This window comes from Sciurus vulgaris, assembly GCF_902686455.1.
Source record: "Sciurus vulgaris genome assembly, chromosome: 5".
Classification (NCBI taxonomy): domain Eukaryota; kingdom Metazoa; phylum Chordata; class Mammalia; order Rodentia; family Sciuridae; genus Sciurus; species Sciurus vulgaris.
Genome location: NC_136465.1, coordinates 35,509,417 through 35,532,913, shown reverse-complemented (window position 1 = coordinate 35,532,913; position 23,497 = coordinate 35,509,417). Strand labels below are relative to the sequence as shown.

General features: G+C 37.1%; 1 protein-coding gene across 10 annotated transcripts in view; it reads right to left on the bottom strand.

Moving 5' to 3' along the window:
• The window catches only part of TENM3 (teneurin transmembrane protein 3), a 1,088,270-nt gene that overhangs the window by 492,565 nt on the left and 572,208 nt on the right, over nucleotides 1–23,497 (bottom strand). The window contains exon 1 of one of the 10 annotated variants that reach the window (XM_079141838.1): nucleotides 22,757–23,352. The exons of the other annotated variants lie outside the window; for them this stretch is intronic. The gene's annotated coding sequence lies outside the window, so the exon portion shown is untranslated. Of the gene's footprint in view, nucleotides 1–22,756; nucleotides 23,353–23,497 lie in introns of those variants that run through there. 10 annotated transcript variants of the gene reach the window in all.

The following is a 23,497-nucleotide window of genomic DNA, read 5'->3' as shown; positions in this document are numbered from 1 at the left end:
TTAGTAGTAAAGCCATAGGCAAATGTCATTCCCTCTCCAAGTCATGCTTGACTCGGCTACACAGTGAGGACCATCAGGGTACCTCTGCCTCACAGGGCTACTGTAGCCATCAAGTGAGAACCCAGTGCCCCTGATCTATGCCTCCAAATTTTTGATCTCTGAAGACTGTTCTGTTTTCATCAGAGAACACTAACCACAGATCCTTCTCCATCTCTATCCTGGTTAAAGGTAGTTTCACATATTAGCTGATTACACCTGTCTCCTCAAACCTGTAACTCGAAGTTGCCTTTCACAGATTTAAATCAGACCTGTCACTCCCCAGTTTAAAGTACATGCCTCTTACACTTGGCCCTGCCTCTGGAGGCACGGGTCCCCCTTGGTCATGCCCTCTTGTCGTGCTGTTTCCCTCCAGCACTTCTCTCAAGCTGACTTTGCTTCTGTCATGCATGTTCTTATGTACTGGTGGTTCTCCATCCTAGATCATAAGCTCCATGAAGGCAGAGGACTTGTCTGTCTTGTTTACTGCCATTGTCCCATGAGCTCAATAAATATTCATCAAATAATTACTCAGCCTTGTCACTATGAATAGGAACCATGACAAGAGGTATAATGTAATGTTGGCATTAAAGGCTACCTAAAGCATTCAAATGACTTGCTTCTTCAGAAGAATAGGGGTCTAAGATTGATAAGCACACAAAAAACAATGTTTTTTTTCCCCTTGTTTCTGCCCTAGATCTCAGAGGGTCAGCTTTGGGTTTCTGTGTGCTGGCCTCTAGCAGATTTGATCTAGTCTTGTTTTATTCCTTTTCTTGGTAAATCTTGTGCAAATCTATGATCACCATGTTTAAGCCAGTGGTAAATCAGCTCTATGCAGTTTTCTAATGAGCAACGCACATTGGTTATACATTGCTGGTTTATGGAATTCAGGGAAATATTTTTAGACTGCTGGGACATTTCTTTGGTTTATTTCTTGATTCTTGGCTGACTTATAGTGTTGAGGATTGAGATTAATGACTTCCAGTTAAATGAGTGGTTATAATGGAAAATAATTTGAACTAAATATCTTAGTTTACCCAGTCTTCACAAAAATATGTCTATTCCATAAATAATAAACCCACACTCTGACTTGGTTTATGTGGAAATTAACAGACCAAACTATTTGATCTAATACCTTCTAGTAATTCATCTGGTATTTTTATCTCTTTTGAGAGAACCCTGAAAACAAACTGTATCTAATCAGCTTACCCTGGCATATGGTCACAAAGACTCAGCGAGGGCAGAGCGGCCATCCCTGCACCCACTCCCTTAGTAAATTTACCTGGAAAATCCCCACTGCATTTGTTCCTACAGAAAAAAAAAAAAAAAAAATTAAAAATATAAAAGCATCTCAGAGCTGAGATTAGACTTTTAGACCCTCCTGAGAGATAATCCTTACTCCGACATTGACTTTCTTTGTGGGGTTTGGAAAATCAGTTTTCTCCTCTATAATACAGGGATAATAATGCTTTAGTCAAATGGATGCTGTGAGAATTAATTACTGTTATACAATTTATTGAAGATGGGAAGTCCTGTAAAAATACCGCTACTGCTTATAGGATTGAGGTCCAAAGACAAAGGCATCACACACAGCTAAGAAATCAAAACATCTCCAAATCCCCACTGTTTCCCTCTCTCACAGTGTCCTCCTTCTTAACTCAGGTGAAAACTAGGCAAAACAATTTCAAGGACATGTCTCCTTCTTCTGTGACAAGAACTGAAATGCACCACTGGGCCCACCTGTTCAGATGGGCAGCCTCCACGTATGCGTGGTGGAGGGCGGAGGGGCCTTATTTGTGAGGGTTGCTTTTGTTTCCTATGCAATTCTTCTGACCCTGAACCGGGCCTTTCTAAATCAATGGATGCCCTCAAGACTAAATTTCAGGGAAAGGTCTTTTCAGTGGCACTTAGGAAGGGGGTGGTTAGACTTTGAACTGTCAAGAAAGAAGAATGAGTCCTGCTGTAAGGTGATAACTAACTGGTTATAAAGATTGAGCCCTGTTCTAAGGAAACATGATCGCTTATAATAAACACTAAGAGCCCTCAAGACACTGGTTGTCTTAGCAGGAAGAAGTTCTACAACCTGAACAATAGTTTTAAAATGACCAGAGATAAGAAAACACAGGTTCTGTAAGGATCAAGGAAAGTATGGACTTGATTTTGTTCCAAAACCAAAATAAAGCAATAGAATGCAAAGCACTACCTATTATTGGTGTTTGTGTTAAGCTTATTTTTACAGACATGTCCAACAATTGAAGGATCTACAAACTTAGGTCAAAAGTAGGGATAATATAATTTTCAGAGCAGTTCTATAGCAGTGCCATAGAGATCGCAGTTTTGAAGCTGACTCTAAGAACAGAAAGAACTAAGAATATTCTGGCTATAGAATCTCCCTCTTTAGAAAGTCCAGATCTTAATCAGAAGTGAATTTAACCTATGGAGTTCTACATGAACATTTTCTGAAAGTGGTGATTTTGAGTACGGGGCCTGGGCTACCACAGAAATTCTTCTGTCTGGCCCCCCCAAGCTATTTATTTATTTTCACTTCACTAAGATAACTGGCTGTGCTTTTCCTTAGAAAAAGAACATGGATTAGATAATCTTCAGGACTCCCTCCAATTCTATTTTGCAAGGATAAGCCCCCTCAGTTTTAAACCTTAGATGGGGAGGAAGAGAAAGGCAAAGAGGAGACAGCAATCTGAGCCTGTCTGACTTTACCTGTATTAAAAGAGAGAGGGCCAGGTGGGGAGGATCTTGTTCCCTGTCACCTCGGGTGACATTTCCCCTGGTGATCCTCTACTCCATTTGCTCATTCATTTCTTTAATCACACCAAAGCACCTAGAGAATAACCTCTATGAACCAAGTCTTCAATTTTCCCTTAGTTAACTGTCCCAGGACCTACACATTTATACTTTGTGAAAATAAATCATTTTACTTTAACTTCTTCCTCTGCTTGGTTTTTCTTTTCTCTTCCTACCCCTGTGGATGGCTGAATCCCCTCCAGGATATAGAGGTCAGGGCTGTGACATGCCTACTCTTTGGTGCCTCACCCCTCAGCGTTCTGATTCCTCACCCACAGAAACGCAGCTGCAGATCAATATAGCACTGCCAGATATTTACACCCATACAAAGGGAAGGAAAATCTCTCAAACCTGGAAAAACACTGGCATTACTAAATTGTCCATGTGAAAATCTCTACATTGGTACTGTGAGTCCTTAGAATTAAAAAGAGTTTGAATACATTCACCATCTCTACAGATTAAGTAAATAGTGACTTTTAATGCAATTTTCTAATTGAACTTTAAAACTTTCATTTATTAATGCAGTTGAGTTATTGCAAATGCCATGTAGCCTAGAGATTATCAGGCATGGCAAAATCGCTGGGGAAAAAAAAAAAAGCAGTTCTTCATTAATTATTGTACCAATCACCTGGCAGGGGTGATCATGGTGCCCCTCTTTTCTCACAAAGGATGCATTGATTACAAAGTAATATCAGGTGGTTGAGTTGTGATGTTGGCAAGTTTTATTCATGAAAAGGATTAAGTGATTAGAGCAATTCGGAGAGCCTCAAAGTCAGCTGTTGGAGGTTTTCAAACAGGCCTTTCCTCTGGCCCTGGTGGAAGGCTGCTAAAACAATCCACTGACCTGGAAGAATGTACAAAGTTACAATACGTGATGTGATCTCATGTACTGGATAGTATGTAATTGCACACACAGGATGATCTGACGTTCAAACCAACACTCTGAAAATGGGGAGTGCCCCAAATTGGACAGTCTGCCCTTGCAGGAGCCTTCTTTGGAACAAATCTGTGCAAGTTATCTTCAAAGCTAATATTATATTCTCTTAGTTTTCCTATTCCCTCTGATATAAAAACCATCATTTTTTAAATTTTTTTTTTTTTTTATAAGACAGGTCTTTCTAAATTGCCAGACTACAATCCACCTCCCAAGTAGCTGGGATTACAGGTGTGTGCCATTGTACCCTGCTAAAACCATTATTCCTTAAAAGCAACTTTGCTTTTTGAAAAACCTAAAAGTTTAGAGTGAAGCCACATGAATAACATGTATAACTGAAAATACATCACCCAAGCTAGGAACATTGGGTGATGGTGTTAATTAGACCATGTTCCTTCAGGTCACCTAATATGGATGCTATAGAGGAGACCAACACTTCCACAATGCTGGAACAACCTCAGCCTCCCAAAGTGGTCACTCTGTGAAGGACAATGTTCATCTCAGTGCTGGAGATATGGAGGATATTGTTTAAACATACCGAGACTTTCAGAATTACAACCTGCTAGCTTACAATATTGAGTGTCCAGAGAAGTGCCTAAAACTGATCACTGCATGATCTATAACTCTTTACTGAAAAAGTGACTATTTTTAAAATAATGAATTAAGCTCTAGATACATATTATTTACTATTTCCTGGCATCAGGATAACTGTTATGATCCAGGAACTGATCATTTCTTTTCAAGTTATCAATACTATATTTTGAGTTCAGCATCTTAATTTACTTTTCTATGTTGTAGATAATAGATAAGAATAAGTCACCTAATTGTCAGTGAAAGCGACACTCACAGGTTAACACTGTGAATAAGAAACATTTATTTGAAAAGTATAGTTTCCTTTTGTTGTTGTTTCAGCAGACCCATTTCAGAATCAAGAGTAATATGTCAAAAACAAAAGTGCAAAAAGAAGCTATTACTATAGACTGGCCCCCAGTTACAATTCCCACGACGCCTTAACGTTCTTTAGCAGGCAATACATTTATATGCTAGGCTACCAATTTGGTTAAATGGAGTTGCTTGTTTTGACGTCTAAGTCCCTGTTCTTTTTCATATTACTGGTCAACACAATTTAAAAAATGAACTCCTAAAAATAATTTTCTTAAAATATTCCTAAAGATAACTTTTCTAAATTTGAAATTGGCTCCCTCACATGTTCTACACATAATCTGTGAAAAGCCAACCATCAGTCAGGTCCTTAGACTTCCGTCTATAGCTAGGATACCCAAAAGACAGACAAATGCTCCTAGACCGCTCCCCTCTGATCCAGCTTTATTCTCAACTATGTCTTGGCCAATTTTTAGCTTGGGGGATCACTGAAATGGGAAAAATATAACTGGTTTTAAACAAAGGTATCTATTTTATCTAATTAAGAAAACATTTAAAAGACATTTGTTATTCTCCAAAACAAATTTGAAACCAACCAAACTAAAAGGACAGCATGCCAAAAATAGACTTTTCAATACAAGTGAAAGTGTTTTAAACATTCAGTTTCTGGAGTCATTTCCAAACAACCCAAGCTTTGTCCTTTGCAGATTGATGTTTATGTAACAAATGCTATTGAGAAGAGGAGAAGGATGGGCTTTTTTGTCAGACATCTCTAAAATCCTGGCATTAGTTTAACAGGTAGTCACTGTATGGCCTTTTACAAAAATGATTTTGTAATATGGTTATAAAACTCAAAGATTTGCTTTTTACACTGTGGGACTGAAGTCTGTAACACATGCACAGTTACAAGTAACAAGCTGAAACTCAGCAATGAAAATACCTTATCCTGACTTCTTACATAACAATACCTTTTTCTTTGAATTGCAAATTAGCCCTTGGCCAATTTTCTTTTTTGCTGAAAAAAATATATATATATATATTTTTTGAGGGGGGAAATAGTTTTCCTACAAACCCTAAGCAATTGAAAATATATGGTCATTGAGAGCCTAAAGATGCAGTGAGTGTTCTTACTGATATTCTTTCTACACCGTGTATGCTACAAAAATTGAATCTGCTTTTCCCCACGAGAACTCTTTTTTGGATATGTTACTAATTGTCTAATAGAGTCATTATAAATCGCTTAAAATATTTTACATAGTGGGGTTTAGCAAAACACCCATACATGGTGGGGTTTAGCAAACACCCTATTTACCATTAAATTCATCTCAGAACTCAAGAAAAATATGTATAGAATTTCATTTAGATTTAAAAATACATTGGTAAATGCACAGAAGAACTGGAATATACTGTACACCATATACACTATTCTATATATTTTATATATTTATGTTATAGGCCATATTTTTTACATAGTATATATCTACCCATACGATGTACCTTTTATACATTTACACTGTACACTCTTGTATTTCAAGAATATTTTACAGTCAAGATACATTAATATGCCATTAATATCATAAAAAAGGGGGGGTGAGAAGATTTATTGGTGGATGGGGAATGGACAATAAAAATGGGAAAATCTTGTTCCTTTTCCACTAGATGTAGCATTGTATAAAGGGTGGTGGTTTGGGGAACAGATGAACAGGTTTGAATCTCAATTCTATCATGTAGTAGTTTTACGATACCATGCAAGTTCTGTTCTTCTGAATCTAAGTTTCACATCAGTAAAATGAGGGTAGTAATATCTATCTCAAAAAACTGCAATTAAACAGAATAATAGCCACAGGAAAAGCAATGCTGCCGCTTTTGGTTCTGGTGGTTGCTGTCGCCCCTTTCCTTCACAGACCACAACTCAAGCCAGGTTTCTGCAACTTAGTTAAAGTAACAGTAATATGTCCTTGGGCAGTGTTGGGATGCAAGACTCTATGTCCTCTAGACACTCACACTTCTGTCACCTCGAATACTGTGTTCTCTGAATTCACTTTCATTATTTTGTTTTTTCCCAACAGAGTAATCATTTTAGAGACATTATTGGCATGGTCCCTTCCAAAGAGTCATTATCCATGGTGTGTCCCCTGAGGTCTGGAGGACAGTCACGATCAGATCAACAAGTTGGCTTGTATTGTGTAGCGTGAAAAATCTACATAGTTGGCTCTCCGCAGTCATCCGCATCCACAGATTCAAACAACTGCAGATCAAAACATGGGAAATAAATGACATCTGTACTGAATGCATATACACTTTTTTTCTTGTTATTATTCCCTAAACACCAGAGCATAGCAGGTATTTATACAGCACTCATATTATATTAGGTATTGTAAGTATAGGGAGGCATGAATAGGTTCTGTACAATACTATACAATTTTACATAAGAGATTTTGCTATTCACTGGGGGTGGGCAGGGATCATGGGACCAATGCCTCCCCCAGTGCAGGATACTGAGAGATGAGATATAACGTATACACACACATATATGTGTATGTGTGTTATATTTGAGTGCAGATATTACCATTGAGTAGTGGTTCTCAACACTGCCTGGAAATGTATTAGACATGCAAATTCTTCAGCTCCACCCCAGATCTATTAAATCGGGGTCTGAGGTGGGATCCAGTGCCCTTAAGAAGCACTTCAAATGATTCTGGGGCAAGCTCAAGTTTGAGAATTGCTGCCAAAGGTAATAACCATTACACCCTGTGGTAACTACAAACTGCAAGCAAGTCTTGACTATATTGAGAAGCTTTATTCACACCAATTCTACTCTAAGAGAGCCCTGTGTGAGGCTGAGAGAAGAAAATGGTGCTTGCTAGGGGTAGTTTTGTTTTTTTGGTTTTTTTTTTTTTTTTTTAGTAGTTATTTTTAAAGCAGGTTTGAAAGAAGAAAAGAGTAAGCTAAAAATAATAATCCAACAGAATTTGGCCCACAACTATTTCCATTTAATTTGGCATTATATTGGGCTATTTTACAAATGGAAATGCTCCAAAACAGCTAAAATCTTGTTCTATGTAGAAGCAAGAATATCAAAATTCATTAAAATCTTTAAATGAACACTTGGAATAAACTTTATGGTTGCAATGTTATGATCTCACTATAGACAGGTGAATCAGACCAAAGACCACTTTTTAAGAGGAAAATAGAAAAGGAGAATTACAGGTGATTACTAACTCTTAAAAACTGGTTTTAGATTTCTTTGTGAGAAAGATTAAAATTTCAGACTTGTAAGGTCATTGGTGCCAATGAATGCATTTCCATTTTAAAGTTGTATCTGTAGAAAGCAGAAATGTACACTAAAACATTTGTTAACTGCTAATATATGTAGTTTGTGGTGTGGACACCAGCTTTAGTAGAAGATTGGGTAGTTCTGTTAGTTCAGACATCTTCAAACTATTAAATTATTCCTGAGTAGTACATCACCTGCCACTCACACCTTAGGTGGAACTAGCACCACATGTAAGACTGACTGAAATGGAACCCATAATATATTCTAATTTGATCCATTCTTCTTTATAGCTATGGCCAAAGGGGAAAAAAGACAATTATCTCATACATTTTATTCTCATAACTTTTGGGTTAAAATAATTTAGGATTATCAGAATAACTCCGAGAAGCCCTAGAAGGGAAGAACATTGGTTTCTCCATTATTTTCCCAGTAACTGAAAACTACATGTAGGTCCAAGTGATAATGCAGGGCGGTAGGACTCTGGGGAGATGGTCCCAGAATGCTAGAGGTGCCCTTAGAGCATACCACAGGAACATAGTCATGCGGGTTTTTGAATGGAATAAATCAAATAATAAAATGAAGTACAAAGGACAGAGAAGAAATGCACAAAGGATTCAAGGGGACGTGAAAGTCAAGACATGGTATACTACAGGGTTGAACACACCCAACATTTGTAGAATACAACTTTTCCATAGCCAGTCTTATCATTTAGGTAAAAAGAAGGGAGAGATAACAATGAAGAATGTGGCAGTGAAAGAACCAGTCTGATCAGTCCAATTCTCTGAACCTATCCTCTCCCACATACACAGAAGCCTGGTTCTGGTAGGCTGTGTAATCTCCAAGGGAAAAAACAAAAAAATCTCTCTGGCTGCTGCTACTTGTCCCAGGGATGCACACATTGCCATCCTCAGGAGCCATAGCAACTCCACTCTGATCCCTCACTCACATCCAGGTCTGCTGATGTCAGTACTTGCTAAAAGATGCTTGCTAAAGATGCTGGCATGAAATGCACATAATTCTGGAATCTCAGAATCTCTATTGAAAAGCATAACATATCATTATTCTTTGGAAGTGTTGATTTTAATTTCTTCTGCTATATAATGTGAGGTAAAGAAAGAAGACAGTGGAACAGGCCCTTGAGCAAGTCCTAGGTTATTACCTTAGAATCACAAGCTGTGTTCCTCCATTGTGGATCAGCTTTCTTCCTGAACACAGTTAATGATCTCTTCTATTAAACATTTGAAAATGTTTATGGGGTTTGTGCTTTAAGGGTCCATGCTGATGATGGGCTTAAAGGGTTCCTCTAAACTCAAACTGTCCTAGGGAATTTCCCCCAATAAAAGAGGAAGAGGAAAGACAGTATAGTCCCAGAGAGCTGTCATCTTTGCCAAATGACAAAAAAATTAAGGTCTAAAAAACTTATATTATATACAGCTCCTGAAGTTTAGGGTAAAAACCAGTTCCTTTGTGCTACATTCCAATTTTCTGAAAGTATTCAATCTTTTGTTAAATCAGTACTGACTGAATTGCCTTAGAGACAAACTGTCCCTGTACATATTTAAATATACACATACTATTTGCAAACTCACCACCAATATCCAAAATGTTTAGTTCACTGCTTTTCCAGAACATAACAGCCTGGCTCATACCATCAGAGCAATGGGCGTTGATATGTTTGGTATAATATTGTCATTACTGATTGGATTGTTTTAGTTATACAGCTTTGGAAATCTGAAACTGAAGATAAACATGACAGGATAACTGGAATCCTAAAGTTAAAGAAAATAATAGGTTATGACCAAAGAAATAAAAGGCTTTTTACACATGTTCAAATTCTTCCAGCTTAATATGTTTAAATGAAAAAATTTGCACTTCAAAAGGATTATTACTTCCAGTGTAACATCTACCTAAATAAGGGAAATTCTGCTCTGTTAACCAAAGCTTTCTGCTTCTTATAAAGACCCAAAAGGATAAGAAATATTCCAGCCTTCCTCAAGGCATCCATACTTGAACAGTGTTAAATACTGGAAGAATGACTTTCCAATTCATTCCTTTAAGTCCACTGATATTCTTGTGAAATATTCTTATCTTAACTCTCTTTAAAAATTTTTTAAATTAGAATTTCTTTTCTATCATGTTCTAAAGCTTCAATAACTACCACAAAGGGGGTGCAGGGGGACTCCTTAAAATAGAAAAAGAATGTGGTCAGAGATGGCAGACTTTGGGGTCATCTGAGAGTAGGAAGAAGTCACCCAAAGTCCATCTTTGTCTCTGACTGGTCTGCATATTCCTGTGATTCCTAACATTCACAGAATTCTTTGTTCATAACCCATATCTAAATCTTACATGGAAGTATTACATTTTGGTTTTTCCTCTTATGAGAAAACATGTTCCACCAGACAGAACGTGTTTTAGCATCAAAAAACTGATGTCTGCTTCAATGTAATAAGTAAAACCTTCTTTCCCATAAGAAGTAGATTAGAATTAGAGGGTTCAGAGGACTGACTGCAGGGCTCTTACCATGAGAATGCAGTTTGATGCTAGTAAATGTAGGATGACTAAACATAAAACATGCAACATTTATACTGCAGGGGTGATGGGGATGAACCCAGGGCCTCCAGTATGTTCCTCAAACATTTTACCTCTGAGGGCAATCCTGCCGGTTTTAAAGTTGGCCAAGTTACTTTAATAACAGTGTTTCTGTTTCAGAAAAGTTTACTTTTTGCTCTAAACTGCATTTTCTTAATAGCCATTTACTGGGCTTGTTATATCTACTATCTCAATTTAGAGTTAATGCCAGTTCTCTCCATTCCCTCTAGTAAGTATTAACTTTGTTTAAACAAAAGAGATTAGATAATGGCAATTAATCTTAAAAAATTAAAAGTTCACTTATATTTAATTGTGAGGAGGGCAAGAGGAGAAAGGAAATAAATACAAATGGAATCTCGAAAAAAATAATCTAAAAAACATGTCTAAGATATTGGAATTATGCCGTCCATTAAAAAAAAGGGGTCTACTGAGCCTGAAGCCTTGGAAATTTCAAATAACCCCAACTTCTCTGTGTAATTCTTACTGAGAATGATAGTTCAACAATAAGGCAGTGGTTTTGGATGTCCATAGGCCTGCATTAAACTCTAAAATGTGCAAGAGAGATCAAAGACTTTATCGAGAAAAAAAAGTCATTTTTTTTTATCTTTCCAAAGGTAGTCTGGTGTCTGCAGGCAGTATAGATGAGAAAATACAGCCAAGGCTTTTGATACATAGGAATCTGGGTCCAAATCCTTGCTCTACAAATTCTGTGACTTTGGGCAGACATTTAACCTGCATGAACCAGGGTTTCCTTGTCTGCCAAACAAAGTGCAGCTATTGTTCCAAATTGAAAGGATGCGGTGATGTGATTAAATGAGACATACAGTAAAGCTCCTGGCACTTAATAGCCACTGAATTAATGCCATTTTGCTTCTTTTTATTAGCCAGGTGTCGTTTTATGTATAAAATTTCTCAACTAAAGTACTCAGCCCAAAGGTATCCCAGAGTCTTTTTATAGTAATTATGCCAATTTAAATATGCAGGTGAATTCTAGGAGTAGGACAAACCTCTACAAAAGAGTGATCTGGAAAAATAACAATAGGGGGAACTCTGAAGGTCTACAAAGGAAATTTTAATGAAAAAATATCTTATTTAAAAGTCAGTTGCTCGATAAATAGTCAGTAGTTATGTTTATAGCATTCTTTAATATTCATGTATTTTAAGTATGCTGATTTGCCAACTGTACACTAAATCACATAGTTATTTAAATTTTTTCCCTTCCAAATCTCCATGAAAGCAATTTCTACTTTCACAGCAGCATACATCTGATGGAGAGATTTTAGAGGTCTTAAAAGCTTTGCACTTCATATTTGTTTGACTTATAAGGAGTATAAAAAAAAGAGTTGTGTCTATATTTAAATAATTAAGACAATTGATGAGTTTGGGCATGTGACATTACCAGCAACCACATTTTAATTCAAACACAGGTATTCAAATTCATATACTAAAATTTTTAAAAAATCAGTCTTTATAGTTGATATAGATCTCATTCACAGTGTCCAAGAATTGTATGTACTGTACATGTTTTAACTCAAGGTTTGAGAGAGTATCTTTAGTAAGACATAAACTGTCAGCATCTATCATGAAACTAAAACAGATTTCTCCCATTAAAGAAGATAAAACTTATGCCTTAGGGGAAAAATAGAACTCCAGTGATTTCTAAACAATCAACCATCGCATTTTACATCTTAAATTCAGAGTGTGTAAAAACTCGACTCTAATTATCTGGAAAAGAAGGCCCACCTGCTATGGGAAAGCACAGTAGTGGTTTCATTTTCTCCCTACACCTCTTTCCAACAAGAAAAGACAACTTCCCACAATAGTGTTCTGAGCAGAAGGGCTGTTTCAGTTCCTCAAATTGATAACTTGGAAATCAAGATCTCAAAATGCAATCACTGAATTAAGGGCCAAGCCCTTCAAATGTAAATATCTTTGTGACAATGGACATCAGACATCAAGAAGGAACTCTGCTGATTGGATGAAGAGAGTCCTTCATTCTCAGCAAATCTCTTGCTCTGTTTCTGAGATCTTTAAATATTTAAGAAAACAAAATGTGAATAAACCCATGTTTGCCTAACAAATTATTACATTCCTCTGAAAATATTGCACCATTAAATAAACTTCCAACTGGAATAGAGTGGGAGTTGATGTAGTAAACCTTACCAATTAATTGTTCAGTACTTAATATCCTGTTTTCTACCTGAGAATTTCTACAAAATGTTTTTAGTCAACAGAAATTGTTAAATTCCTTATTCTGAAAGAGTAAATCTTCAATATACAACTCTCAAGATGCTCTAAAAATTAACAGAATGGATACACTAGGTTTTTGAGGACCTGGAATATGGTAAACACTCAATACATGCTAATTAAATTTTTGTGTAGTGCTGGGCTGGGAGGCTGTAATCCTAGTGGCTCCGGAGGTTGAGGCAGGGGGATCGTGAGTTCAAAGCCAGCATCAGCAACTTAGTGAGGCCCTAAGCAACTCAGTGAGACCCTGTCTCTAAATAAAATATTTAAAAGGTCTGGGGATGTGACTCAGTGGTTAAGTATCCCTGGGTTCAATTCCCAGTACTTAAAAAAAAAAAAAAAAAAAATTGTTTCTATTATTGTTACAGTTTTTCATAGGTTTGGGGCACTATAGGTAATAGTCATTGTGACAGGATTCTATAACCTGCACAGTGGTCTACAGATGACAGTGAACTTTCTCTCATAACTTGCAAGGGACTGCAAAGATTGGAATTTCTGTTGTGTTCAGTTGCACCCTAAGCCCTCAAACACTACCTGGCATGTGGTAGGCTTATAAATATTTGTTGGATGACAGATGGAAACTCATGGGTCTTCTTTGTGCCTTTGTGATATATTTAATGCAGGTTCTATTTTAAAATTATATTCTTACTAATTGAGTCTCAACCAGTTTCAGAATTCAGGGCTTTATATATACAAGCTAATTTCACATACTGGTTATATTTATTTACTTAAATTATCCAACTTACAAGATCTATTTTAAATAAAAATACCATGTTATCACTTCTCAGCACAAATCAGAATAATGGTGCTACACATTAGAAAAATTACTTTAAAGAATGTACTGTAGTATCTTTTATCAATGTGTGATAGAGCACACATCAGCATATTTGATACTTTCAAATTATAAAACCAGTCTGAGAATTTCAGGGTGTTTTCCTCTGACATTAAGGGTAAGATTATTGAAATTATATTCTTTAAAAAAAATGATTACATTTTGAAAGCAAATTTTAACTGAAATATAATGCATAAAATGATAAAATTTGTTTCATTATGTCTGGAAAAATCTACAGGCAATTATGAAAGGTATATTTCAAATCAACTTTCAAAACCCCTCACATGAAGGTCATATTATCTGAAAATACATCATGTCCTTAGAGAGGCACCCTCCATAATCCTACCCAGTTCTCTCCTTAGAAAGTACGTCCATCCCTTTATTTGCAGAACCTAGAAGAGTGCATGACAAATAGAAGGGAGTGAACTGCTCCTCTTCTGAACCCTTTATGGATTCATGTCACCAATTCTTTTTAGTGTGTGTGTGTGCTGAGACTGAACCCAGGGGTACTCTACAACTGAGTTATCTCCCCCAGCCCTTTTTATTTTTTTGTTTTCAGACAGGGCCTTGCTAAGTTGCTGAGGCTATCCTCAAACTTGCAATCCTCCTGCCTCAGCCTCCTGAGTCAAAAAAGTCTCTTAACCCCTTTCCCTCATGTGAGGCTGGCCCTAGACTGGAGCTAGTTTTCAGCCCTGTATGAATGTGTCACATATCAGCATCTTGGGATACCTAGTTCCAACAGATTCTAGCAGGGACTACCTCCAGCATATTAATATAAAGAGTGTAAGTAACATCTGGATTGCCACAGTTCAAAACAGACCACAGCTGATAAACAGAGAAATAAATTGGGCCACTGCATTTCCTTCATTTAGGAACTGTGACAGGATTTAAAGAAAAGTACTGCATGTTGGAAAGGGAATGGAAAATCAAAACGAAATTTACAACCTCAATAGGAATATGTGATTTACTCTTGGGACCACCTGAAAAGCAATATGTGACACAAATAAACAAAACAACAAAGAAATTAAGATCAGATAAATTCCTTTCCACTTGCTTTTTCACTTTTCTGAATGAAGCTGGAGGATCCTACATCACTTGAGACAGAGCCAAGTTGCTAAGGAACTCTGAAGAGAACTCTGCTGCTGGGAACAATTGTGCCTGATGCCTTGAAATGGTCTTGAGGAAAAAGGCCACAGATTAAGTAAACTCATCCAGTGACCCTTCCCCAGGCAAGCAGAGAATGATTTCAGCATGCCACAGACTGCCAACATCCCCATCGCAATTTACCTCTGCTCGTGAAGCAAACAATAGCAGAGCACGAGACCATGGCATTTTTATTTTCTTAATGGCTTTGAAGTTGTTGCTTCATTCTCCAAACCTACAAAGTATGATATCATTTAAGAGGATTAAATGCATTCATTGATTATAGAATGCAGACATTAAGATAAAAAGAAATTGAAGAAATTTAATTTTCTGAAGAAATGCAAGATGCTCATTAGTTTAATTAGAACATAAATAACATTGAGCATAGTTAATAAAGTTCAATATGATTTGATTTACATGAAGATATATTAATGAGAGATATAAAGTGATTATTTGCAACCTCTCAGAAAATTGTAAAGTTGTGAAGGTTTCCCCATTATATATTAGGCACAAAAATTTAGTTTCTCTCCATATGTTATCCACCATAAGAACAGGCACAAAGGAATTCCTGCATCAATTAGACAAAGGAGCTTGTGAGTTGAGAATTCTAGAAGACAGTGTCTTCCCCTTTATCTTCCTTTTTTCTCCACTAGTTTAGGGACTGGGCCAATTTCTGAGGCTTACACATTTTATAATCACAACATAAAAAGCAAATATAATATTAGCTAACTTGGAGACCATATAAATCAATGCATTTGAATGTAAAGGATAGTGATTTACATGTTGTCCAACTTCCTATAAGACCCTCACAATGAGTATCTGCAAATTGTCCCAACATATACAGCTGGTTCAAACAATTCCACTAGTCAAGATAACATTTTTTAAGTTGGTCCAAAGCGACTCAGGTAAAATTATTGTTTGGATTTTTCTAGACCATCACCATGTTCTCTTACCTTTGGTTATATGCCATAATAGAAAAGATCAATGATTCCATTCTTCAAAATCTTTTAGTTTGTACCTAAAGAAGACAGGAGAGTGGCCTTTCTTTTATTTCATTACCTAAGTGTTGGAACGTTGGTCATAAAAAGAAAACAACATTTTGAAGTCAACAGCATATATTTTAAATTGTTTTGGTGATGTGAATATAGTCAAACATCGCTTAAATACAGGGCTATGTTCTGAGAAAGATGTTGTTAGGTGATTCTGTCGCCGTGTGAACATCACAGAGTACACTTAAATAAACTAAGATGGATACCATGTCTCCAGGCCACATAATCTGATGGGACCACCATCATCTATGTGGTCTGTCCTTGACCAAATGTTGTAATATGACCTTTGATACAGGGAGATGAAGAACCACTGTACAGAAAAAATGGATAAAGAAGAAAGGGATGTAGTACATGTGATGACCTCTCAATTCTTAATGAATTAGAAGAAAGCACTATCAGAATTTAAGGTGAAAACTGTTAGATGAGATCAAATTATTGGGGTTTTAATTGATTCAATGAATATTTACTGAGTGCCTAATATGAGCTGAATATTGGGAAACCAGTAATAAACCACAATGAAGCTATCACTATTCCATGAAAATTCCAGCTCTCCAAGGGATGAGATTTCAATGTTGACTATTAAATTAAACTCATACATTATTGCTTATACAGGCAAAAAAAAAAAACAACAACAACAACAAAAAAAAACACCGAGGATGGGGACAAATCAAGGGAACCACGTGAAAAGAAAATCTTGAACCCTGATACCCAAAGCCTTAAAGAGGCAAGGAAATGATCCTGAGGTTGGTAGGTGATGATGGGAAGTGGGCTTCAAAGGAGGAGGACATACTGAATGAAGGCCATTAGAATGGTAGTAAAAACAGGCTGTGAAACTGCCATACTGGCCAGAGGGCTCAGAGGCCAGATCTGAGGGGACAATGTGCGTCTGGTTTCAAAGCCATGGTAATCCTACAACAGAGGCACGCTAGACGCCTGCATTGCATTCTGTAGGAGGACCTTACTGCCACTCCACTCTGTGGCAGCCGTGAGGCTTCCCCTGTGGGAGGGTCACAGAGAAAGAATACCCTCTAGGTCCCGCCCTTTTCTGTTAGCCGGCTGCCAGGCCAGGCCACGCAGGAGAACCGGTCGGATCTGATGGCAAACACCCACCTGTTCAAAAGTTCACATAAGATAACTTGAAGAAAAGCTGAAGCATTTTCACCCTGAGATCAGCATGCTGATGACACATGGTCTACATCTCCCCTTTTATCTCTAATCCTGACACCACGGTTTCACAATTTATTCAGCATCTGAGGGGCCTAACAGGGGACTGGGATCAAAGCGAACCAGAAAAAGGATTAATCCAGATAAGACAGAGGTTATGATGATAGCCGGGAGAAAATATTTTAAGAATGTGGTGAGCATGCGCCTGCGTTTCTCATGTACATATCTCTCTCCTACTTCCCCGCTTATTTCTGGCATCAGTTGACGGCCATGACAGGGCAAGTGGACAAAAGCAGGCTTGTTCCTAGTTCCCAAACTCAGAGGCAGTGACAGACTGTCCACGAAGCCATCTCGCTCTGGAATTTCCTGGCGGCTGTGGCTGGCCAGGGTCTTGAAAAACAGTAAGGTGTTTTTTTTGTTTTGTTTTGTTTTGTTTTTTATTTCCATAGAGGTCCTCTCACTGCAGTTATGAACAAAGCAAGAACTACTACTCAACTTTTCTTCAGTGTCATTAATCTACAACTGTTATTATGGTATTGCCTTTTCTGATCATTTTAATTAATGTTGTTTGGTGAAATTTCTTCCTGAATCTATTTCTCTGAGACGTTTAATTTTAGAAAGCCAAAATGTGTCAAGTGATCTGAAATTAATTACCTAATTTTCCTGTTTTGAAAATAACAAACTATTCATCCATTTTGGGTTTTGTTTAAATCAGCTAGGTATAATGATTTTTTTTCCCCCACTAAAGTCTTTTCATGATTATTTGATATAAAATTACTATAAGCAACAAACATTAGATATTATTGTCCCCCCTCCTTATTTCATATGAATTGTCAGCAATGCTCTTTTTTTCCTTTTCTGTCGTGTATTTGACTTGAACATTTTTCAATCTAATTTTCTTTTCTTTTTCTTTTTTATTTAGAGTCCATTTTCTTCTTTTCTTTTTTGATTTGTCCTAATTAGTTATACATGACAGCAGAATGCATTTTGGCACATTGTACACAAATGGAGCACAACTTCTCATTCCTTGAGCTGTATCCGACGCAGAGTCACACGGTCCTGCAATCATACATGTATATAGTCAATCTAATTTTCAATTAGATCCCTTTCAAAGAGAAAATTCCATAAAAGAAAATTTTTTTTTTTCCTGCAAGATAGACTTAACCCTCAGGAAGACACTTATTTGTATGCCAATGTCAAAGTTTTTGCAACATACTAAATGTTAAAACAGTACTGTGGTAATTATTTTGCCAATTTTCAGAAACAAAATATAATTTACTAATAATGGAAAGAATTCAATAAATTGAACATTGAATGGAGCAGTAGTTGTGATATTATATGGAATTATAACAAAAAATTTTAACTGCACATTTAAATGTGTAACATTAATGTGTAATTTAAATGTGTAAATATCAGAATATTCTCAGATAGATATGTACACACATATACAATATATATAAAGACCTATGTATATACATACAAATATACATATTATACGTACATATAATATATGTGTATATATATATATATATAACATATATAGAGAGAGAGAGAGAAAGAGAGAGAGAGCACATTAAACTAGAAGAAAGAACCATTAAAAAATTATGATCTCAGCTGGCTGGAGTGGTACATGCCTGTAATCTAGTGGCTTGGGAGTCTGAGGAAAGTGGATTGCAAGTTCAAAGCCAGCCTCAGTAACTTAGCAAGGCCCTAAGCAACTCAGTTAGACCGTGTTTCCAAATAAATTATAAAAGGTGCTGGGGATGTGACTTTGTGGTTAAGCATCCCTGAGTTCAATTCTCTGCCCCTATCTTCTTGTTTGTTTCTGATAGAGAAAGACTCAGATGTTAGTAGGAATCACTAGAGTCAGTAAGTGAATATAAAAGAGGGGGAGAAAGATTACTTCTGTGTGCATTTTTATAGAACTTTTAATAATTTTCACAATATTATCACCAACTTTACCTAAGTTTATAATAAAGTTACTAATAAAAAGATGATTCAGTCCTTAGACACAGTCTAAGCTTCATTATCCATAAACAATAATGGAAACATTCATTCATATATTCGTTTAAAACACACTTACTGAGTGCCGTCTGCCTGTCACTATCCTAGGTCCTAAAAAAGTCTGCAGAGAACAAAAAGTTCCTGTCCTAATGGAGTGTACATGCTGGTGAGGGAGTCAGATCAACACAGAGTGAACACATACAAGAATTTCAAGAGTGATGAGGAAATGAAGCCAGGAGAGGGGTGAATGGCTGGGAGGTTAGGAAAGGCCCCTCTGAGGATGACATGAGAGGAGAAAATGGGGAAAACTTTCTGGCTAGAGAAAAGAACAACTACAAAGGCCTTGAAGAAGGGATGAGCTTGACCCATCTTTCTTCTGAAGATTCTTCCTCTGTTCCTCAGCAGTTGGGAAACTTCGGGAAAGCATTTTTCTGGCTGGGGAAGATCTGCGTTCCTCTGCTCTCAGACTCCCACTCTGTGAGTAAAGCTGCTTAAGAAGGTAAAGGAGTTGTTTGCATTTGAGACGATGTGACTATTGCTTCCCCCCTACTTGCATTTACCCATTCATTCATTTCCACACCTTATTTAAAAGCAACACCACAAACCAAGTCACCTATAGTCATATGGTATAGAACAAAAGACACTCATGTGTTCTGCTGTGGTGACTAGTATTTCCAGACATATTCATCATTTCTTGGTCTGAATGCCACAAGCCAGACTTGAAAATTTTCCAAAATTCCTTTGGGATTCTGTTACAGGTCCACAATCTCTTATCTGTAGCATATAACCTAGAAAGCAGAAAGCTATGAAAGCAAAATGAATACCTACTGGTGACAAAACTTAACCTGTATGACTCACATGTTTTATTTATCTTCTTAAATCTGAAAATTCATGAGTTTTGTGGAAGAAATACTAACATGGTTAATTGCCAGATACAGCCTCAGACTGTTAATTCTGTTATATGATTGATGATAAATCCACCATATTACTTTTCTAAAATACAAAAATCCTAAATTCTGAATGAGTTTTAGCTATACAATGCTGCAAGATCCATGAAGTTTAATTCTATCTACAGAATAGACAGCAAGGTCAGCGTGTACTGCCATCACTTGCTTTAAGACTATTAAAATTAATTACTATTTCATGTTTCGATGCCTATGATTGTCTTTTACAAATTCAAATTCTTCTAGACCCTATGTTTTACTTCATCAAAAAAATATTTCTTACTTCACATACCAAAATGACCTTGTTAAAACATCTTCACATATAAATTATTTAGCATATAAACATTTTACATATAAATTTCTCATTAAATAATTTAAAATCTACACTGAGAAAAACAAGTTTGCATTCTCCATTATAAAATCACATGAAAGAAAAGAAAAGTGATTGCCTATGGATGAACATATCATGAAAGGAAATCAGGCATTTTACATAACCAAAGTGGCCATTTATGAGAATTAATGTCCATAACATGAATAGGCAGATGGTCTATTTAACCAAACATTATAGTTTGTCATTTCTTATCAACCACACGAATTTAGGAGTAATGAGAGTAACTGTGAGCAGATTTGCAGGAAGTTACCCATCAAGAAGCATTCCATAAATATGTTATTCCAGAAGTATTTACTTAAGAAATATGATGTCTTAAGTCAATATAAAACACAAAGCTTTAGATAATTATGTTCCACTTGTTTGGTATCTTTAAGTAAAAGTATGAAATCTCAATAATTTTTTGTTCTTGGAGAAAATAATATATAACTAATGAGTTGACTAAAAACTTAACTTAAAAAGGAATTCTGTTATCATTTCTTTCTTCTCTACAAACAACCTCTCTCAGGCATATTAGTACCATGAGTCAAGGAATATAAATTTGAGTATGTTATTTGCTTGGATATTTCAGTGCTTATTTTTTCTCTTGAAAAGTTTCCCTAAAAAGTAAGCTTCAAGACCAGGGAATTTCTAAGACTGTTGTGTTTACTGCTCCATCCTCCATGCCTAGAGCAGCACTTGCACATAGTGGGCACTCAGGAATTATTTCCTAACTGGTTCTTTATGTGAAACAGCCCATGAATTAGCCCTTGTCACCTTCTCCCCTGCCTTGTGGCAGGGCCCTGTTATCTCTCTTTTCCTAGAATACATTTCTTATTACCCATTTCCTTCTTCACTCCTCATGCATTGCCATGTACCAGTAACTGAGATCTTTGAATTCCAAGACCAAATTAAGGTCCCATATTACCATTTCCTACATTACTCTTTACCTCCCCCTTTTGAAATATTCATGACATTTGCAATCACTTATTTAGTATCTCATTTCCCCACAAAACTGCAAACTTAATAAGGACAGAATCTGTGAAGGTTTGGATGTGAGGTGTCCCCCAAAAGCTCATGTGTGAGTGAGACACTGCAAGAAGTTTTGGAGAAGATCTAATTGGGTTATAGCCTTAACCCAATCAGTGAATTAATCCCCTGACAGGGATTAACTGAGCAGTAACAAAGTGGTAGGATGTGGCTGGAGGAGGTGGGAATTGGGGCATGGCTTTGGGGTATATATTTGTATCTGGCAAGTGGAGTCTCTCTCTGCTTTCTGAATATGATATGAGCTGCACCATATTCTCCTGCTATGATGTTCAGACTTACCTTGAGCACCAAGGAATGGAGCCAACCTTCTATGGACTGAAACCTCCAAAACCATGAGCCCTCAAATAAACTTTTCCTCCTCTACAATTGTGCTGGTCAGATCCTTTAGTCATAGCAGCAAAAAAAAATGACTAAAACAAGATCCAAGCTAATTTTGTTTTCCTCTGTCTCACCACACAGTACGAACTCAATAAACTTGTGCTGAATGAATGAATGAAAGCACAGAGACACAAATCTTCATTCTCCCTCCTAGTACTAGGGCTTCTGTACCTGACTAGATTTAAGACACTTGCCCCAAGAGATGTTTAGCATGTTTGAAATCCAAACACACACGTGCGCCTGCATGCATGTATGTGTACATGTGTGTGTGTGTGTGTGTGTGTGTGTGTGTGTGTGTGCGTGTGTGTAGTGGTAGTGGTAGTGGTAGTGGTAGTGGTGGTGATTGTTTCAGGGCAACCACCTTCTCACTTTGGGTTACTGTTTGACTTGTGCTATTCTTCCCCCAAACACAGATGCACACTATGGCCAGTTCTTTTATTCTCCAGAAACTACAGAATGCTTCGCATTGAGAATTGTGCGCACAAGAGTACATACATCTCTTTCCATTAACATTAGCCATTTGCACTTTACAGTCATCCTGAAGAACCCCTCCTAGGAAGGTAGATTTTTTTCTGTAATGTAAGGTCCATAAGGTCATGGCCATGTAAAGGCCATCTTAATGACATACATTTTGAGATCCTTAAGATCACAGACATTGAGAACATTTTTAACTTATTAATACTTTTCCTACAAATGCCCATCTGCATTCAATCTAGAATCATTACTATGCTCCAGAGGAATTTTAGAGCTATAACATACACAGGTGTCTGGTGTACCAGCATGTATGGTAGTTGCCCCCAGGGGTACTTGGAAAATGAGGCCACTGAGACCCAGTGAGGTCACAAGATGGTGGATGGGGGTATTAAGAAGAAGTTTTGTAAATAAGCAAAAAAAAAAAAAAAATGTGTTTGTTGCCTTCCATGCCAGCACCCTGATTGATTCTCTGCTTTGCACACAGTGACCTACCTCTTGGTCTAGAATGCCCTTCATGGGCCTGTTTTCTATGCATGTTTTAAGACACAGCCCAAGCTGGTGTCCCCTCCTCCAGCAAGTCTTACCCTTTCCATCTTCCTGCTGAGGACTTCTATTCAGGTTTCCCAACACTGCATATTTCTATCAGAACACTTAAGAGGCTGTATTATAGTCTCCAGGCCTGTCTCACACTTCCCTCAGAATAAAGGCTGCATTCTATTTATATTCCTAATTCCAGGATTTAACAGAGTGTTTGGCACATGGTAGGCCTGTTGGTGGAAAGAATGAATGGATGTTCTTGCCAAATTTACCTTCCATGCAAATAATTTCCAGCAGCGAGGCAGCACTGTGGGTACAGAGAGAACTATGCTCTGCAAGGTTACTCCTAATAAAAAGTGAGTTACTTGCTCTGGTTGGACAAACATTTGTAGATAGTAAGTCTATATTCTTGTCTCTTATGCTGGAGGTTAGAGAGATTGAATCAGGAAGTCCAAGGGTTTTTAATGCAGAAAGAACTGACAGGTGCTGTGAAGAAGGCAGGCTTTCACTGAACTTGGAAGTTCCTGCATTTGTCAGAGAACCCAAAGCCCTAATCCAGCTCTGCTGCTTTGGCTATTCAAATTCATAAAGGAACCAATTCTCTATATTGAAAGGGAAACAGTGATAACAAAAATCAGAGACCTGGAAAGCTGGGAAAGCTGAACTGTGTGTGAAGAGGGACTTAACCAAGATAAAAAAAAAAAAAATCCCAGATAGTTGGAGCAAAAGCCTATGCCTACATCCAAGAGAACCAGGGATTTCTACCAGATACCACATACCTACAGCTT